Source organism: Pseudophryne corroboree, chromosome 5 (genome assembly GCF_028390025.1).
Source record: "Pseudophryne corroboree isolate aPseCor3 chromosome 5, aPseCor3.hap2, whole genome shotgun sequence".
Taxonomy (NCBI): Eukaryota; Metazoa; Chordata; class Amphibia; order Anura; family Myobatrachidae; genus Pseudophryne; species Pseudophryne corroboree.
Genome location: NC_086448.1, coordinates 528362957 through 528380661, shown reverse-complemented (window position 1 = coordinate 528380661; position 17705 = coordinate 528362957). Strand labels below are relative to the sequence as shown.

General features: G+C 41.5%; 1 long non-coding RNA gene across 1 annotated transcript in view; it reads left to right on the top strand.

Moving 5' to 3' along the window:
• Positions 1-17705, top strand: part of LOC134927973 (uncharacterized) — a 215267-nt gene that overhangs the window by 30275 nt on the left and 167287 nt on the right. Inside the window, exon 3 of the long non-coding RNA XR_010177794.1 lies at positions 7361-7543. This is a non-coding gene — a long non-coding RNA (uncharacterized LOC134927973). The remainder of the gene's footprint in view (positions 1-7360; positions 7544-17705) is intronic.

The following is a 17705-nucleotide window of genomic DNA, read 5'->3' as shown; positions in this document are numbered from 1 at the left end:
CAGCTTCTCTTTCACCCAGTAATGATGTGAGCATGGCTGAAAACAGGTGCTGCGACCATTAAGCAAGATGTTTGTCTTGAATGAGGAAATCTTGGTAGGCGTCTTCATCTTGTCTATCTTGTCTAACCCAGCCTAGATCAAGACGTTGGGCAAATGGAGCATCATTTGGTCCATTGATGTGTTGACGTACTTTATGTACCCTGAGAATGTCTTTACCAAGCAGAAGTAAGATCTTTGCATTTTTGTCAAGGGTTGGTTTTTCATTGGATATACTATAGGCCTTAGGTGAGTGTGATGAAGAGCGGCCTCTGGCGTAGGAATCTCCTCTTCATTGGATGGTATCTCATTACATTCACAAAGTGTGGGTAAGGGTATCTCAAGATTGTCCTTGAGAGAAGCTACAACCAGTCCACTGGCTCTTCTTCCAGATTCCTCTGTAATTCCACTACAGGTACCAAAGGTGTAAGGGTAAGCATCTCCCTTTAAGTTTAACAGATCAAAGAGTTCTGATCTTGCGAGTGATTGGTTGCTCTGGGCATCCAAGATGGTGTACACCCTTAGAGTCTTTTCTGGTTGTCACTTGGGGTACAATAAATAGTAGCAAACTGCTCTAATCAAGCTGGTAACAATCCTCAGGTGCTGCGGGAGGGGGTTACTCTAGACAAGAAAAACAAAAGGGATTTTTCCCACGCACTCTGCTGGCTGTAAGTAAGAAGAACTATATACTATGTAATAATAGAAAATGTAGAGCTCTTCGTTACATATGTTTTGCAAAAGATATGATAAGCCTCCAGGCCACTTCACGGCTGCTCTATTACTGTAGGTCCTTAACTAAGCATAAGTCCAGGGCTTGGACCCCACAAAGTTGGCTCAGGCCCGACCACCCTAGGGCAGCACACCATTTCTGCTCTTTCACGTGCTGCTTTAGATTCCATTTCTGCTCTTTCACGTGCTGCTCTAGATTCCATTTCTGCTCTTTCACGTGCTGCTTTAGATTCTATTTCTGCTCTTTCACGTGCTGCTTTCGATTCCATTTCTGCTTTCCGTTGTGCAAAATCGGCTTGTCCCTTGGAGTATACTTGGACTAGACATATCTTTGCACAAGACTTGTCCCAGAGATCTTCCATACAGACTTTAGTGCATGAAGAAGATACAATAGTAGGACTTGCTGTTTGATCTGCATTCTCCCCACCATGCCTTGATACAGAGGGGAAATGTGCAGAGAGTGTAGTATTGGGTTGAGATGGGTGCAGTGCCTGCACGTGGTCCTCACACCCGCACTCTATGCACTTAATAGCAGTTTTACAGTCCTTAGCAAGATATTCAGTAGAAGCTCAACATCTGAAACATACCCCAACATTCTTTAGAAGTTTCTTGCGTTCCTGGAGGGCTTTCTTTCTGAAACCGATGCATTTCTTGAGGGGATGTGGCTTCTTATGAATGGGACACATGTGGTTGGGGTTTTCGATCCTATCACCTTGGTTGCTCTTGACAGGAGCTGATGCTGGTGTGGGAAGGATTTCAGTCTTTTTCACTGATACTGGACCTCTGTGGTTCTTGTAGTTAGAGCGTGGGCTGTCAAACTTGGGGGTAGGTGAACCAGGATGACTTGACTCACTGTAGGAGAAGCTTGGGTCATTCTTGGATTCCGCAATGTTCTTGACAAACTCACAGAAGTAAGAAAAGGGGGGAAAGGAGACTCGATTTTCTCTTTTATATCTTGACCCAAGTGTAGTCCACCTATCTTGAATACCGTATGGCAGCTTGGAAACTATTGGGTTTACCCCATGAGCTGTGTCCAGGTAACTGAGGCCAGGTAAGTGAGTGTCCATTTTGGCCAGCTGTAGTTCAAAGAGTAGGTCACTGAGCTCTTGGAATTTCTCATTGTCCTTGCCGGATATTTTTGGAAAATCCCGTAGCCGTTTGAACAGAGCATTCTTTATGGCTTCAGGACTTCCAAAGCTTCGTTCTAACCTTTCCCAAGCAGCAATGAGGCCTGCCGCAGGATTATCAATGTGGACGGATCTGAGTCTCTTGACACGTTCTGTAGACTGTGGGCCCAGCCACGTGATCAGCAGATCTAGTTCTTCAGCAGCAGTAATACCAAGGTTATTAGTTGTGGATCTGAAGGCACATTTCCAACCTCTGTAGTTCTCAGGCTGGTCATCAAACCTAGTGAGGCTGGTCTTAATAAGTTCACGACGAACCATGAATCTTGCAAAGTCTGACATGTCTGTTTTCTTTGACTTTGGCCAAAGAATTGCTGGGTGTGTAGTGCTGTTCATATTATTTGTGGTGTTCTGGGTAAGAGACATAGGCATTCAGCCTAAGAGCTGGTTTAAAGTCTGTAGGTCTCGCTGCATGTGGAACTGTGTGGTTGCCAGGGATTTGGTGACTTACTGGCATATTGGGTTGTGACCAGGCATTTGTATATTGAGTTTGTTGAGGTGTTAGGCCTTGGTGCACTGTGGTGTGTGAAAATGGGTCAGGATGACCAAGTGATTGTGCATTGTACTGGCCTTGGATGTGGCGTGTTGCATAGGGATTGGAGTCTTTTTGTTCTGGAAGGATGTCCCCTGGAAGGATGTCCGCACAGTCAGGAATGTTTGCAGCAATCAGGGGTTCACTGTTTTGACTTAGGACGTAGTCTCTTGTGCGCTTAAGAGGATCCTCCACATCCACTTCACTTGAACTGATGCTGTCCCTTTCACTTCCACGGCTAGCTTGTTCCAAAACCTTTAACCGTACCATTGCTGTGGCATACTCACATTGTTTCTCTAGAGCACAGGTTCTCAAACTCGGTCCTCGGGACCCCCCACAGTGCATGTTTTGCAGGTCTCCTCACAGAATCGCAAGTGAAATAATTAACTCCACCTGTGGACCTTTTAAAATGTGTCAGTGAGTAATTAATACACCTGTGCACCTACTGGGTTACCTGCAAAACATGCACTGTGTGGGGTCCTGAGGACCGAGTTTGAGAATCTATGCTCTAGAGCTTCCATTTCTGCTCTTTCACATGCTGCTTTAGATTCCATTTCTGCTCTTTCTTGTGCTGCTCTAGATTCCATTTCTGCTCTTTCACGTGCTGCTTTAGATTCCATTTCTGCTCTTTCACGTGCTGCTTTAGATTCCATTTCTGCTTTCCGTTGTGCAAAATCGGCTTGTATTTTAGCAGTTTCTGCTTCTGCACGTGCATTTATAAGTTGTTCGCTGAGCATGGAATATTTTGAGCTTCGTGACTTAGATGATCGTTTTGAACGCCTGGTGGACACAGAAATGAGTGATGATGTTTCCAATAATTGTGCAATTCTGGCTGCTGTCTTAGACTTAACTTCACGCAATAGACTGTCTCGATCCAAATTAAGAAGATTAAAGTTTTGCAGTTCTTCTAAAGAATCCTGGCTATTGAGTTTCTTCAAGATGCTTATATATTCCTTACTTGACACTTTATAAAGTTCATATACTGAACAAAGCTGTCCTAGTGCGCCCTCTAGCGGTGACACATCACAAACAGGCTGAGAAATGGTGGACATATGACTTTGCAATTTTTGCCATAAGTTTAGAACAGTGGAAGAAAGCTCATGTTTCCTACCTTCAAGATTCTCTTTTACCTTCCATGTAGGCTTAGCAGGGCGTTTAGACTGCAGGTTGAGATCCATAACTTCTCCTTGTTCTGATTGTAGACATTGCTCATCCTGAATAGCCGGAACTGTATTTCCTTCAGCCATGATAGTACACAGGAAAATGGATCTGAATAAAGCTAGAGTAAGTTTGTAGCTGGTTATGCTAGAATGAGCTGTGCTATAGCTGCAAAAACTGATTTCCTGTTACACTACAGGCAAGTTTGTTATGTATTTGTATCTGCAGAAGCTGCAACTGGCTTACTGGTAGTTTTTATCAACCATCTTTTCATTATTCTGACTCAATAACTAGGCTGTAAGTGTAGTGTTCTTCAGACAGTTACTCTAGGTATATGTCTACATTAACCAGTACTCACACCTAGAGACCTTATCAGATAGTGTCAACTCAACTCAGAGGCATGTGTGAAGAATCCAGATGAGGGTTTATTTCAAGCTGATATTCTTGTAGTTATGCACAAAACAGCAGTAGGTGAAAAGATGATGATTTACCAGAGCTGGTTAGAATCTAAAATGGCAGACACACACAGAGCTGAGGACAGGATGAGGGCAGGACTAATGACATCAGAACCTGGCTACAGCAAATCAGGAGGGACAAATTTTAACAAAATGCAAAGCTCTGCAATAAAAACATGACAACACATGAAACACATATATCGTGGGACATGACATCCCTACTATAGGGAGATATAATCCTGAATTTTGCCGCAAGTGGGCGGCAATATTGAACAAGTGTTCCTTTGACCTTATTCTTCTTGTTATAGAGGAAGCAAGAACTGGTTAAAACATGGTCTATGATCAGTGAAGTTGAATTAAAACATCTTGATAAATTACAAGCAGACATCTCGACCCCGTGGGTACAAAAATTGAACGAACAAATTGATAAATATTGCATTGAGCTTATTAAGTTCAAAAAAGCTAAATTGGTGACTGTTCAAAAGGACTATTCTGAGCAAAAGGTATACATTTGGGTCAATCTGAGAACCCCTATTGGGGATAATCCCAGACGCCGCAGGTTCCAAAGACATCCTTTTAGGAATCCAGAAATTTCTAGTGGTGGAAATTCTACCAACAGTGATCAAGAATGTGCTGGAAACAGTGGACGGTCCTCCTCACAAAAGCCCCCTTTAGGGGTTACCACCAGAGCAAAAGCCGACAAACCCAATGGGGTACCACCAGACGGGGATGCCAGTGTGCCCATGAAAGGAAAAAGACAATACAGAAAGAGAACTTAGTATTTAATTTATCAAACAGGATTCTTACTGAACATGAGTTATCTGTCCTGAACAAGGGCCTTACATTTGTTCCAACTAATGGCTTTGACGCTTTTGGTAGTAGTGGCGATTTGTATAAATTCAACCGTCAGCTACAGCTTAGGTGATCATTTTGGTGATACCAACAATCAAAATGTTATGACACCTGCTTTTTAAAAAAAGTCTAGTTTTGATCCCCCCATCTCTAATATGGCTATCAAGGTGTTCACACAGCGCATGGAAAGTGAGGTGACCAAATGTAGTAACATTAAGGTCAGACAGAACAATCTTTCTATAGCTGAACGTAAAGCACTTTCCGCGCTGGGTTCATACCAAGATATAGTCATTAGGGTAGCGGACAAAGGAGGGGGACTAGTTGTCCAAAATCTAAGTGATTAAAGGTCTGAAACAATCCGATAATTGTCGGATAATACAGTTTATAAATGATTAGACAGTGACTCCACATTAAGTTTTCAACATGAATTGAATGAAGTTTTGAACACAGCAATGGAACAGGGTCTCAATGATAAAAAAAAAAAAACTAGGGATTCCTTGAGTTGTGACTGGCCTAAAATCCCAGTCTTTTATGTGATCCCTAAATTACATACGGATCCCCAAAAACCTCCCGGTAGGCCTATTATTGCGGCCCGGGATTCCTTGTTTTATGCTGTGTCTCAATTTCTGGATTTCTATCTCCATCCAGTGGTACAGGCTGTAAAAAGCTTCTTACAAGACACTACCTCATTTATTTTGAAATTACAGGATCTAAATCCAGTCAATGCCAATACCATTATGTGCACTATAGATGTAGTGAGTTTATATACTAACATACCACACCAGAGAGGTCTGCAATCACTTAGACGTTTTTTAACGAATAATGTGCATTACAAGGCTCCTGATCTTGATTGTTCCTGGTTCTGATGAAATTAACCCTTAAAATAAATTACTTTACATTTGATGGCTCATTGTACATCCAGTTACTCAGGTGTGCAATGGGTTCTTGTGTGGCCCCCAGCTTTGCGAATATTTTTATGTTCACTGTGGAAAATGATCTGTTTTTTTCTAATTCCCAATTGTCGCAAAACATTACATTTTATTGCCGGTATATAGATGACATCTGCATGTTTTGGGGTGGTCCTAAACAGGATTTAATTAAATTCTTACAAGATTTAAATCAGTGGGATGATAATATCAAGTTTACTTATGAATTCAGCGAAGTTAATATCCACTTTCTGGATATTTCGGTTTCTATTGTTGAACAACAAATTGTTACGAGTGTTTTCCATAAATCAGTTGATAGGAACACTTACCTCCATGCAGGTAGTCACCACCCTCCCTCATTAAAATGAGGTTTACCGTATTCACAATTTCTGCGCATTATACACAGCTGTTCTAATCGTTAAGATGCGGCAACACAAATTGATCTCATGTTAAACAAATTTTTAATGCGGGGATATTCTCCCAAAATACTTAGGGACGCCAGGGATAAAGCATTAGCAGTTTCTAAGGACTATGTCCTGAAGTATAACAGAACCCCCACAGTACAAACCAAAATGATCTGGCCTCAGCAATATACTGCGAACTCTGAGCAATTTATGACGGCAGCCAGGAAATATTGGCCTATAGTTAATACGGATCCATCTTTGCCAGGCCTACTTAATAAATCGGTGATGCCTGGCTATCGCAGAGGTCGCAATATAAAGGATGCTGTAGTACACAATGACATTACTGGATTTATTAAAAATCCTGTGACTCATTTCCTGATGAGAAAACCAGGAAACTTTAAGTGCATTAATTGTACCACTTGCCAATATCTGGAGACAGGAGCATCGTTTGCTCATCCACGTTCTGGGAAAAGATATAAAATTAGATACCCGTTAACCTGCTCCACCACTCATGTTGTCTACTACATTAGGTGCCCCTGTGGCCTGATGTATGTAGGTAAAACTATACGTAGCTTTAAAGAGAGGATGGCGGCACACAGGTCTAGTATCAGGAAAGCTCTTGATTCCTCTGAAACTAGTACCAGTAAATCTAAAATGAATGATTTACCAGTAGCGAGGCATTTTCGTGATTTCTATCACAATATATCCGCGTTAAGGTATAAAATGATCGATTGGGTCCCCCACATGTAAAAGAGGGGGTAATAGGGATAATATACTCCTGCAGCGTGAAACAAAGTGGATTGACACACTGAAAACCTTACAACCCTTTTAGTCTCAATGAACAGCTATCATATAGTAGTTTTCTTGGTGTTTAAAGCTGATACTGTGTATTAAGTGTTTCATATATTGACTAATTTAGACATACTGTACAAGAGGTCCCACTTATTTTACACGTAATATTTATATATTTACAGAGATCGTTTATGTGATTAATATCGTTGGATAAGTAATATATGATATGCTGTGGCTACAGTAGTTATCCTGTATACAAAGTACAAACCACTCTTTTTTTGTTGTTGTACAGAGCGGTGTTCAATTGAATGTATTGAGCGTTGTCATGGTGATGGTGTAATCACAAAAGTTCGGCCCTTTCTTCTCCGGCCGGCTGGCTGATGATGTGGGTGGGAGGTCACTTCCAGTGACGTCGATGGGACCATGCCGGGAAGCGGGCGTGAACAAACTAGAGCACTTGGGTGACTTATATAAGGTATGTAATTTTTACTGTCTGCATGTATGTCCTGACGACGGAGATTAAAGGTCTCCGAAACGTTCACCGTTATTGCATTTAACTAACTGTTTCCCGGGTGCCGTTTATTTCTACTCTTCTCTCTCTCTCTATATATATATATACTTGCATGTGGAATGGCACTCTTGGTTCAGATTCCTGTGTAATGCCGGGGTGCCATCCTCTAGTTTGCATACATGGGATGTGTCTATATGGAATAGACCAGGCGGCACTCCTTCGGTCTTTCAAACAAATGTGGCTTTAATCCATAATGTCAACGTTTCAAGGCATAAAGCGTTTTCATCAGGACGTGTTAGAACAAAGTGAAGACAAACTTACATACCTTAAATAGGGTAAAACCCTGTGACGCTGCAGTGATTTCCCACCTCCCGCCGCCGTCCGACCGCCGCGGGTGTTTGTGACGTCATCGGCGTGTCATCGCCGCTCGGCATGCTGGGAATCGCAGTTGCCGCTGGGTAAGTATTCATAGTTACTCAGAATGCGGTAGTTATGGAAACCACTACAAACAGGAAGTCTGTGTCACCGCTCATTGGAGGAGGCAGGAGGAAGGAAATAACGTGTTGTAGCCCAATCTGTAACAAAGTGACATAAATTATGTAAAGTGCTTAATAATGATCAAAGGCACAATACTACCATAGCACATATGTATACAAAGAACTATATATATCTATAAAAATACAGGTGAACTATACCAATTATCATAAAAACACTTGCCAGGAGAATTTCTCATTTAACCCTTTAGGGCAGGGGTGGGGAACCTTTTTTCTACCAAGGTCCATTTGGATATTTATAAAATCCTTCGTGAGCCATACAAAAATTATCAACTTAAAAATGAGCCTGCCCCGAGTAGATATGCCCCCAGTAGTTATGCCCCAGTAGATATGCCCCCAGTCAGTAGTTATGCCCCAGTCAGTAGATATACTCCCAGTCAGCTGTTATGCCCCAGTAGATATGCCCCCAGTAAGTATGCCCCCAGTCACTTGTTATGCCCCATAGGATATGCCCCGTCACTTGTTATACCCCATTAGATATGCCACCAGTCAGTTGTTATGCCCCACTAGATATGCCCACTAGTAGCAACGCTTACTCACACACATTAAAAGAAAAAAAAACCACAATACTCACCAGCCCCGCTCCTGCTCCTGGACCGTTGCCCTCCGCCTGACCGCTCGCTCCTCAGAACTATGGGAGAGAAGTCATGACATCTCTCCCATAACACCGCACAGCAGCACACGCACACTGCCAGAGCCGGAAGCCGGAGCTCAGGAGTGAGCTCCTGCCTCTGGCTGCTACTGAGGGTAAGAAGCCAGGCGCCCACTAGTAACAAAATCTCAGTGGGCGCCCGGCTAGGTGAGCCTGGCCGGGCCAGATCAAGTGGCTCTGCGGGCCTTATACGGCCCTCAGGCCTGAGGTTCCCCACCCCTGCTTTAGGGGATAAAGTGTCCAATGTACTTATACTTATGCATTTTGCTTCCACCTGCAAAAGTTTTTGACACGATTTCCTCCTCTAGTCATGGGAGGTACATGATCAATTATTTTATATTGTAGACAGGATAATTGGTGGTGGTTCTGCATAAAATGTCTAGCGACCGGCAAATCAGATTCCTTGCCCTCCAAAGCTTGTTTAATAGATGATCGATGTGTGGCCATTCTTTCTTTGAACATTTTTGTTGTCTGGCCTATATAACTTAACCCACAGGGGCATGTAATCATGTATACCACAAACTTCGTGGTACGCGACATCATATGTTGGATTTCGATTTTTTTTTGCCAGTGTGTGGATGATTAAAGCTGGAACCAGGTTGTAAGTAACTACATGTGGTACAGGATATACATCGATAACACCCAGGTTTTTTAGTTGTTAAGACTGGTTGTGTTAATGGAGTTACATATCCGTTTTAACCAGTATATCCCTGAGGTTACGTCTTCTCTTGTAACTGATAAGAGGTTGTGTCTGTTTGCGTGATGTTAACTCCTTATCTGAGGTTATCATAGGCCAGAGAGTTTTAACAGAATTAGTAATTAATTAGTAATTAGCTAGCTGTAGTGAATTCACTAACATATGGAATGCGGTCACACATTTTCTGTTTGGATTTAGGTATCAGAAGATTGGACCGAGGTATAGCTAACACCTGAGCTTTATGTTTCAGAAGTAAATCTTTATGGTACCCTCTCTGAGTAAATCTGTGCACTACTTTGTCAATTTCCCTTTCCACTTGGGTAGCATCACTCGTAAATCAAGCCACTCGCATTATTTGTGGTTTTGCGAGACCATTTTTTAAGGCCGGAGGGTGGAAACTATTTGCTGTTAATAAGGTATTCCTATCAGTTTCTTTTTGAAAGACTGATGTTACGATGTTCCCTTCCTGTATGGAGAGTTTGACATCCAAAAAATTCACACTTTCATAGCTCAAATTGAAGGTAAATTTGATGACAGATGCCCGCTGGTTGATTTGTTCCACAATGTGTTGTAACTCCCCTAGTTCTCCACTCCCACACAATCAATAAATCATCTATGTAGCGTGTGTATAACAAAATATTTTTCTTAATATGAGGATCCGTGATATATAAATAATTTTCTTGTTCAAACATATATACATTTGCGAAAGAAGGAGAGACACAGAATCCCATCGCACAGCCGCTTGTTTGTCTAAAGAACATACCATTATGAATAAGATAATTTCTAGTGAGAGTGAGTTTTAATAAGTCCATGAACAATGAAACATCGATGGAATTGAATTTATTGTCAATTAAGAATCGTTCCATAGATATAAGTCCCTCCTGATGTGGGATCACTGTATATAAACTGTGCACATCCATTGTGCACAGTACAGTATGTTCAGGGACCCGGCCTAGTTGGTCCAATTTGGTTAGTAAAGTTGTTGTGTCCTTTAGGTACGATTGTTGTTTCTGAATAATGGGTTGGATCAAACTGTCCAGAAATTTAGAAACAGGTTCATATAAAGAATTATTGGCCGATATTATTGGCCTCCCGGGTGGTTGTGTGGCATGTTTATGAATCTTCGGGACTGTGTAAATTACCGGTACTCTCGTATGAGTGTGTTCCAATTGTTTAACCATGTTGGAGCTTAGTAGTTTGTTTTGGACAGCTTTGTGTTATACTAAATCCAATTCTTTTTTGAAGGTGGATGTCGGGTCTCCCTGTAATTTCTCATACGTTTTGTAATCAAGTAATTGAGCATCCAGTTCTTTCATATAATTTTTAAGGTCCTGAATCACTATTGCTCCGCCTTTGTCTGCGAGGCGTATAATGATGTCTGGGTAACAAGACAGGTTCTTCTATGTTGATTGTTCCTTAGGTGATAAATTATGGCATACCTTTGGCTGTATGTTATTGTGTTGTTTAGATAGTAACCATAGCTTCCATCAGTCTTGTGAAGGTTTTTATGGATGCAATCATTGAGAAGGGATCAAATGTAGAAACGTTTCTGTAAAATGTACTTCAAGTCCTTTGTTCAAAGTTTTCACTCTGTTTATGTTGGAAATGTTTCTTTAGACGAAGTGTACGTGTAAATTTATAATTATCCACTTTCCAATTAAATTTGTGATATTTGTTGGTGGGTAAAAAGGACAAGCCTTTGTTTAGCACACATATTTCCTCATCTGTTAAAATTCTGGACGATAAAATAAGATTTTACTCACCGGTAAATCTATTTCTCGTAGTCCGTAGTGGATGCTGGGGACTCCGTAAGGACCATGGGGATTAGCGGCTCCGCAGGAGACTGGGCACAACTAAAGAAAGCTTTAGGACTACCTGGTGTGCACTGGCTCCTCCCACTAAGACCCTCCTCCAGACCTCAGTTAGGATACTGTGCCCGGAAGAGCTGACACAATAAGGAAGGATTTTGAATCCCGGGTAAGACTCATACCAGCCACACCAATCACACCGTATAACTTGTGATACTATACCCAGTTAACAGTATGATAACAACTGAGCCTCTCAACAGATGGCTCAACAATAACCCTTTAGTTAGGCAATAACTATATACAAGTATTGCAGACAATCCGCACTTGGGATGGGCGCCCAGCATCCACTACGGACTACGAGAAATAGATTTACCGGTGAGTAAAATCTTATTTTCTCTAACATCCTAAGTGGATGCTGGGGACTCCGTAAGGACCATGGGGATTATACCAAAGCTCCCAAATGGGCGGGAGAGTGCGGATGACTCTGCAGCACCGAATGAGCAAACTCTAGGTCCTCCTCAGCCAGGGTATCAAACTTGTAGACTCTTGCAAGAGTGTTTGAACCCGACCAAGTAACAGCTCGGCAAATTTGTAAAGCCGAGACCCCTCGGGCAGCCGCCCAAGAAGAGCCCACTTTCCTCGTGGAATGGGCTTTCACAGATTTAGGGTGCGGCAGTCCAGCCGCAGAATGTGCAAGTTGAATCGTGCTACAGATCCAGCGAGCAATAGTCTGCTTAGAAGCAGGAGCACCCAGCTTGTTGGGTGCATACAGGATAAATAGCGAGTCAGTTTTCCTGACTCCAGCCGTCCTGGAAACATATACTTTTCAGGGCCCTGACTACGTCCAGAAACTTGGAATCCTCCAAGTCCCAAGTAGCCGCAGGCACCACAATAGGTTGGTTCACATGAAAAACTGCTACCACCTTAGGAAGGAATTGGGAACGAGTCCTCAATTCCGCCTTATCCATATAAAATACAGATAAGAGCTTTTGACAAAGCCGCCAATTCTGATACACGCCTGGCCGACGCCAAGGCCCACAGCATGACCACTTTCCACGTGAGGTATTGTAGCACCACGGATTTAAGTGGCTCAACTCAATGCGACTTCAGGAAATCCAACACTACGTTGAGATCCCGCGGTGCCACTGGAGGCACAAACGGGGGCTGACTATGCAGCACTCCCTTAACAAAAGTCTGAACTTCAGGCAGTGAAGCCAGTTCTATTTTGGAAGAAAATCGATAGAGCCGAAATCTGGACCTTAATGGAACCCAATTTTAGGCCCATAGTCACCTCTGACTTGTAGGAAGTGCAGAAATCGACCTAGCTGAAATTTCTCCTTTGGGGCCTTCCTGGCCTCACAGCACGCAACATATTTCCGCCATATGCGGTGATAATGGTTTGCGTTCACTTCTTTCATAGCTTTAAATAGCATAGGGATAACTTCCTCCGGAATGCCTTTTTCCTTCAGGATCCGGCGTTCAACCGCCATGCCGTCAAACGCAGCCGCAGTACGTCTTGGAACAGACAGGCCCCCTGCTGCAGCAGGTCCTGTCTGAGCGGCAGAGGCCATGGGTCCTCTGAGATCATTTCTTGGAGTTCTGGGTACCAAGCTCTTCTTGGCCACCCGGAACAATGAGTATAGTTCTTACTCCTCTCCTTCTTATTATTCTCATTACCCTGGGTATGAGAGGCAGAGAAGGGAACACATACACCGACTGGTACACCCATGGTGTTACCAGAGCGTCCACAGCTATCGCCTGAGGGTCCCTTGACCTGGCGCAATATCTTTGTAGCTTTTTGTTGAGGCGGGACACCATCCTGTCCACCTGTGGCCTTTCCCACGGTGTACAATCATTTGGAAGACTTCTGGATGAAGTCCCCACTCTCCCGGGTGGAGGTCGTGTCTGCTGAGAAAGTCTGCTTCTCAGATGTCCACTCCGGGAATGAACACTGCTGACAGTGCTAACACATGATTTTCCGCCCATTGGAGAATCCTTGTGGCTTCTGCCATCGCCATCCTGCTTCTTGTGCCGCCCTGTCGGTTTACATGAGCGATCGCCGTGATGTTGTCTGACTGGATCAGCACCGGCCGGTGTTGAAGCAGGGGTCTAGCCTGACTTAGGGCATTGTAAATGGCCCATAGTTCCAGAACATTTATGTGTAGGGAAGTCTCCTGACTTTTACATAGGCCTTGGAAGTTTCTTCCCTGTGTGACTGCCCCCCTGCCTTGAAGGCTGGCATCCGTGGTCACCAGGACCCAGTCCTGTATGCCAAATCTGCGGCCCCCTAGAAGATGAGCACTCTGCAGTCACCACCACAGCGACACCCTGGCCCTTGGAGACAGGGTTATCCGCCGATGCATCTGAGGATGCGACCCGGACCACTTGTCCAACAGATCTCACTGGAAGATCCTTGCATGGGACTTGGCGAATGGAAATTCTTCGTAAGAAGCTACCATCTTTCCCAAGGCTCGCGTGCATTGAAGCACCGATACCTGTATTTGTATTAGGAGGTCTCCGTCTAGAGACGCCAACTCCTTGGACTTCTCCTCCGGGAGAAACCCTTTTTATCCTGTTCTGTGCACACAAGTATAGTATCTGCACACTCGATATTGTACTAGTATATAGTGGATATATGTTTTTCGTCACCATAAATCCACTTAATATAAACCCCTTTCTTCCTAATATTGAAGAGTATTTTATAAAGGAGGGGGTGCAGTCAACTACAGTAATGGTAAGCTAGAATTGGGAGGGAAAAAAGACAAGAAGAAGTCTGTACTATTGACGCACTTGAGACAGAAAATGATTATGTAATAAAAAATAACCTTTATTAAATATACATTAAAATTGAGATGTATTTATATATTTATCCCAAACTCGCAGTGAAACATAAGGTTTAAAATCACAAAACAAACATATAGGTGATGAGAAAAAATAAAGAAATGTGAATGAAAGATTAAGAAGCGTGTCCACGTGTAATTCTTTACTAGACCACCTCAACCGATTTATCCTGTGTATGGTCAAGTTACTAATGTAATAATTTTATACTATAATATTCTTAGTGAAACTTGTTATTTATACACTATTCACCCGGCGAGGGTAGATTCTTAAATAATCATTCCCAGTAATAGGGCTGTGGGGGTAGATAGGTATAATAAATTTAACCCACCTCCAGTTACAGGGTTGATCAGTCGTTAGGGATCACTATATCTCTATGTCCCTTTAAACCATATTCCCAATTAAGATTCTTTGGGCGGAATGTTTCAATGTATGTAGTATAGAAAATAATAGATAGATCTCCAAAGAATGGGGGTATTTATATTAATTATTATCCCCAAAGGAGAAAATTGCTCCCATTTAACTATAGGTTCCACTTATTTGCTGGAGTATTAGTAAGTGAGATAACTTTAAGGAGTATAGATATTCTAGTTGTCATATATAACCTTCTTCCTTTACAATCACATTCAGACCCTTTTCAGTCTGATTTCTATGTAGTCCCTATTGCTTCCCTTGGAGATATAGCAATCTCAGATCTATTGGAGAGCAACAAGTGGTTAATATGACAGCTTCATTTATATAATTTCGTGTCTACTAATGTCAGGTAGAGTTGCTTAGAGGAATGTAGCAATTCCAATTATCTTATATAGCACTCTTCCTTTATGATGACAATCAGAAATCATACAATTTGATTTTAATATGTATAGTCCTGCTTTCTTAAGAGGTATAGCAATCTCTAATACATTAGAAAGCAGACAATGTAATACGTCTCCTTAATGGAATATAACAATTCCAGTTATCTCATATATTACTCTTCCTTTGTAATGACAGTCAGGACTTATGTAGTTTAATTTCAATGTAGATAGTGCTGCTTTCTTAGGAGGTATAGCAATCTCCAATATAATGGAAAGCAGACAATATGATGCTGCACTGTTAAAGGGATATTCCTTATTGTTTTGCAGTGCAATTTTTATTAATATAACTTGTAACGGTCCCGTTTGTTATATATATGGTAGTCCTATAGGTCCTGAAAATAGATATAGCCTATTGTATTGTGAATTAAGGAGGCCCAGAAGGGCTTATATCTTCATGTGTACTAAGTAGATCCTACATAAATAGGAGCAAAGTAAATTATCTCTAAGTTCATAATACAAGTTATATCATCTGTAAAAAAGAATCTATCATCAATTTATCTAATAGATTTTAATATCTATGAAAAAGAGTTTATCATCAATTCATCCAATATTCGCATTGATTAATAAAAATGCTTGGATGAATTGTGTATTCGGGAATATGGCATTAAGCTACTTCAAACCATTGTATATTCACTGTTTCATAAGTAAGATTGGTTTATTGCAACACTGTGTCAGGAAAGAGGCCAGTAGGGTATATTGCTACTGTTTTAATCATTATTTATTATTAGTAAGTTATTCCAAAATGTATGCTGTTGTGTATTACTAAAGCATCCAGCTACTTGTCTCACTTAAATAGGTGTCTATTTGCAACAGTCTTATATAAAGATACTGTTGCACATACAGCTACTCATGAGACATACAGCTGCTCCTCAGTCTTGCAGTGTTACTAGACAAGAAATTTTGTTACACTGTGTTCATTTAAGTATCCTGCTGACTGGATAACTCTTAGACATTCATTTGTCTCAATTTCTTAATAGGTATATTGAGGTTGGTACAGTCATGCAGCTAATAGTGCACAGAAGTAATACAATCCATACAGTGTTTAATTATGGCAGCTGAGACTACTAGTAGCTATCAGTATAAGCTGGAGGTGCTATAGTCATGTTATCACTCTATTCCCATCTATCTCAGTGTCAGTCCTTTACTGGTAAAGGCTACGAGGTAACACATTACATGAATATATAATCATTCTCTGCATTTAATGGAGTAAAGTACACGCGGACACGCCGTGCCCTACACGCGTGTTTCACTGCGTCTATGGCAGCTTCGTCAGGGAGCAACACGAGCGGCTCTGTTAGCCATGAATATATCTCATTTGCATGGCCCAATCAGCATCTTACTTCTCTTCGCATGGGGACGCCCGCCAATCACTGATCGGCGGCGTCCCGATACGTCACTCACAGCTGTCATCCAGGAGGGACCCACTCATTGGTTCTACGTGCCGCCGCTGTCCAATCATATTGTCTATTTATCAGCGGCTGAGTCGTATACTGTGGATTGCGAGGATGTTAGAGAACGGGACATTCGTGCCCCGGCCTCTGTATGTGACAGATGATTAATCTTAATAAACATTGATGCTGTACACGATCTTACTATTAGTTATTTTAAATGAAGCTATCTTCCATAGTATTTAGTTATATCATAAATTAGCTGATATGTATCAGGTTTGATGATACCTATACCTCTATATTGGGTCTTGTAATGAAATGAACATACTCCCGGATTTTCCTTCTCATGTGGAGCCCTGCCCTATGTATATTATAAGGTCTATTTCTCCAAATTTTCATAACCTATGATTATTATTTGAAAATTGTTTTGAATTATATACTTATTTTCACTTTTCGATTTTTATAAGGTTATTATAAGATATTAAGTTTCAAAGGTAGGTGGGGGGATGTGATAATACTGATATGGGATCACTCTCATTCGATATATAGGGTATCTCCTCTCAGTTTGAGTTGTTGTTATTCCTCATGTGAGGCATATTCATGTATATTTCAATGACAGATATTCCGCTAAAACAGGTAAGTATTCTCATAGGTGAGTATCAGGTGATATTTTTTTGTTATTTGTTTTTATTTTTTAATTTTTAAGTTATATCTTTTTAATTCTTGTGTAAAGAAATTACACAAGGCATGTTGTATATGACAGTTTTTGGAGCAGGCATTTCCCATCCATCCTTCAATGTATTGTTGCATCAGTCACCTTACGTTCACCAAGTCCAATAGCTATCTCTATTATTCATCCATTGTAATTTATATTGAAACTCCATATGATGGAGGGGCAATATTAGAAAGCCCCCCCCAAACCACCACCACCACCACCACATGTTAGGGATGATATATACCGCTATGATGTATAGGCGTCTGGGTGGAGTGTATATCCTATTGTGTATACTCCACATATCAAATAAAATTATTTCCTAAAAAGAAAAAAGAAGAAAGTGAAAAAGTGAACCGTTGGGGTCTTGGATAAGGTGAAATGACCTTATAAATGTAAGGTTCTAATAGTGGATGATAACATCAAATTCCTAGTTGGATCTGAATCATAAAGTGAAATAGGTGAGGGTGCAGACATCAAAATGATCAAAAAATAAGTGTAGAAAACACTGGTGCAGTGAAAACAAAATATCCTAGATCCAAATAAAGTGTGCTGATATCTATTGCTTAAATGTGTCCGTGTATAGCTAATAAAACAAACAGAGACCTGACAAAATGTATATT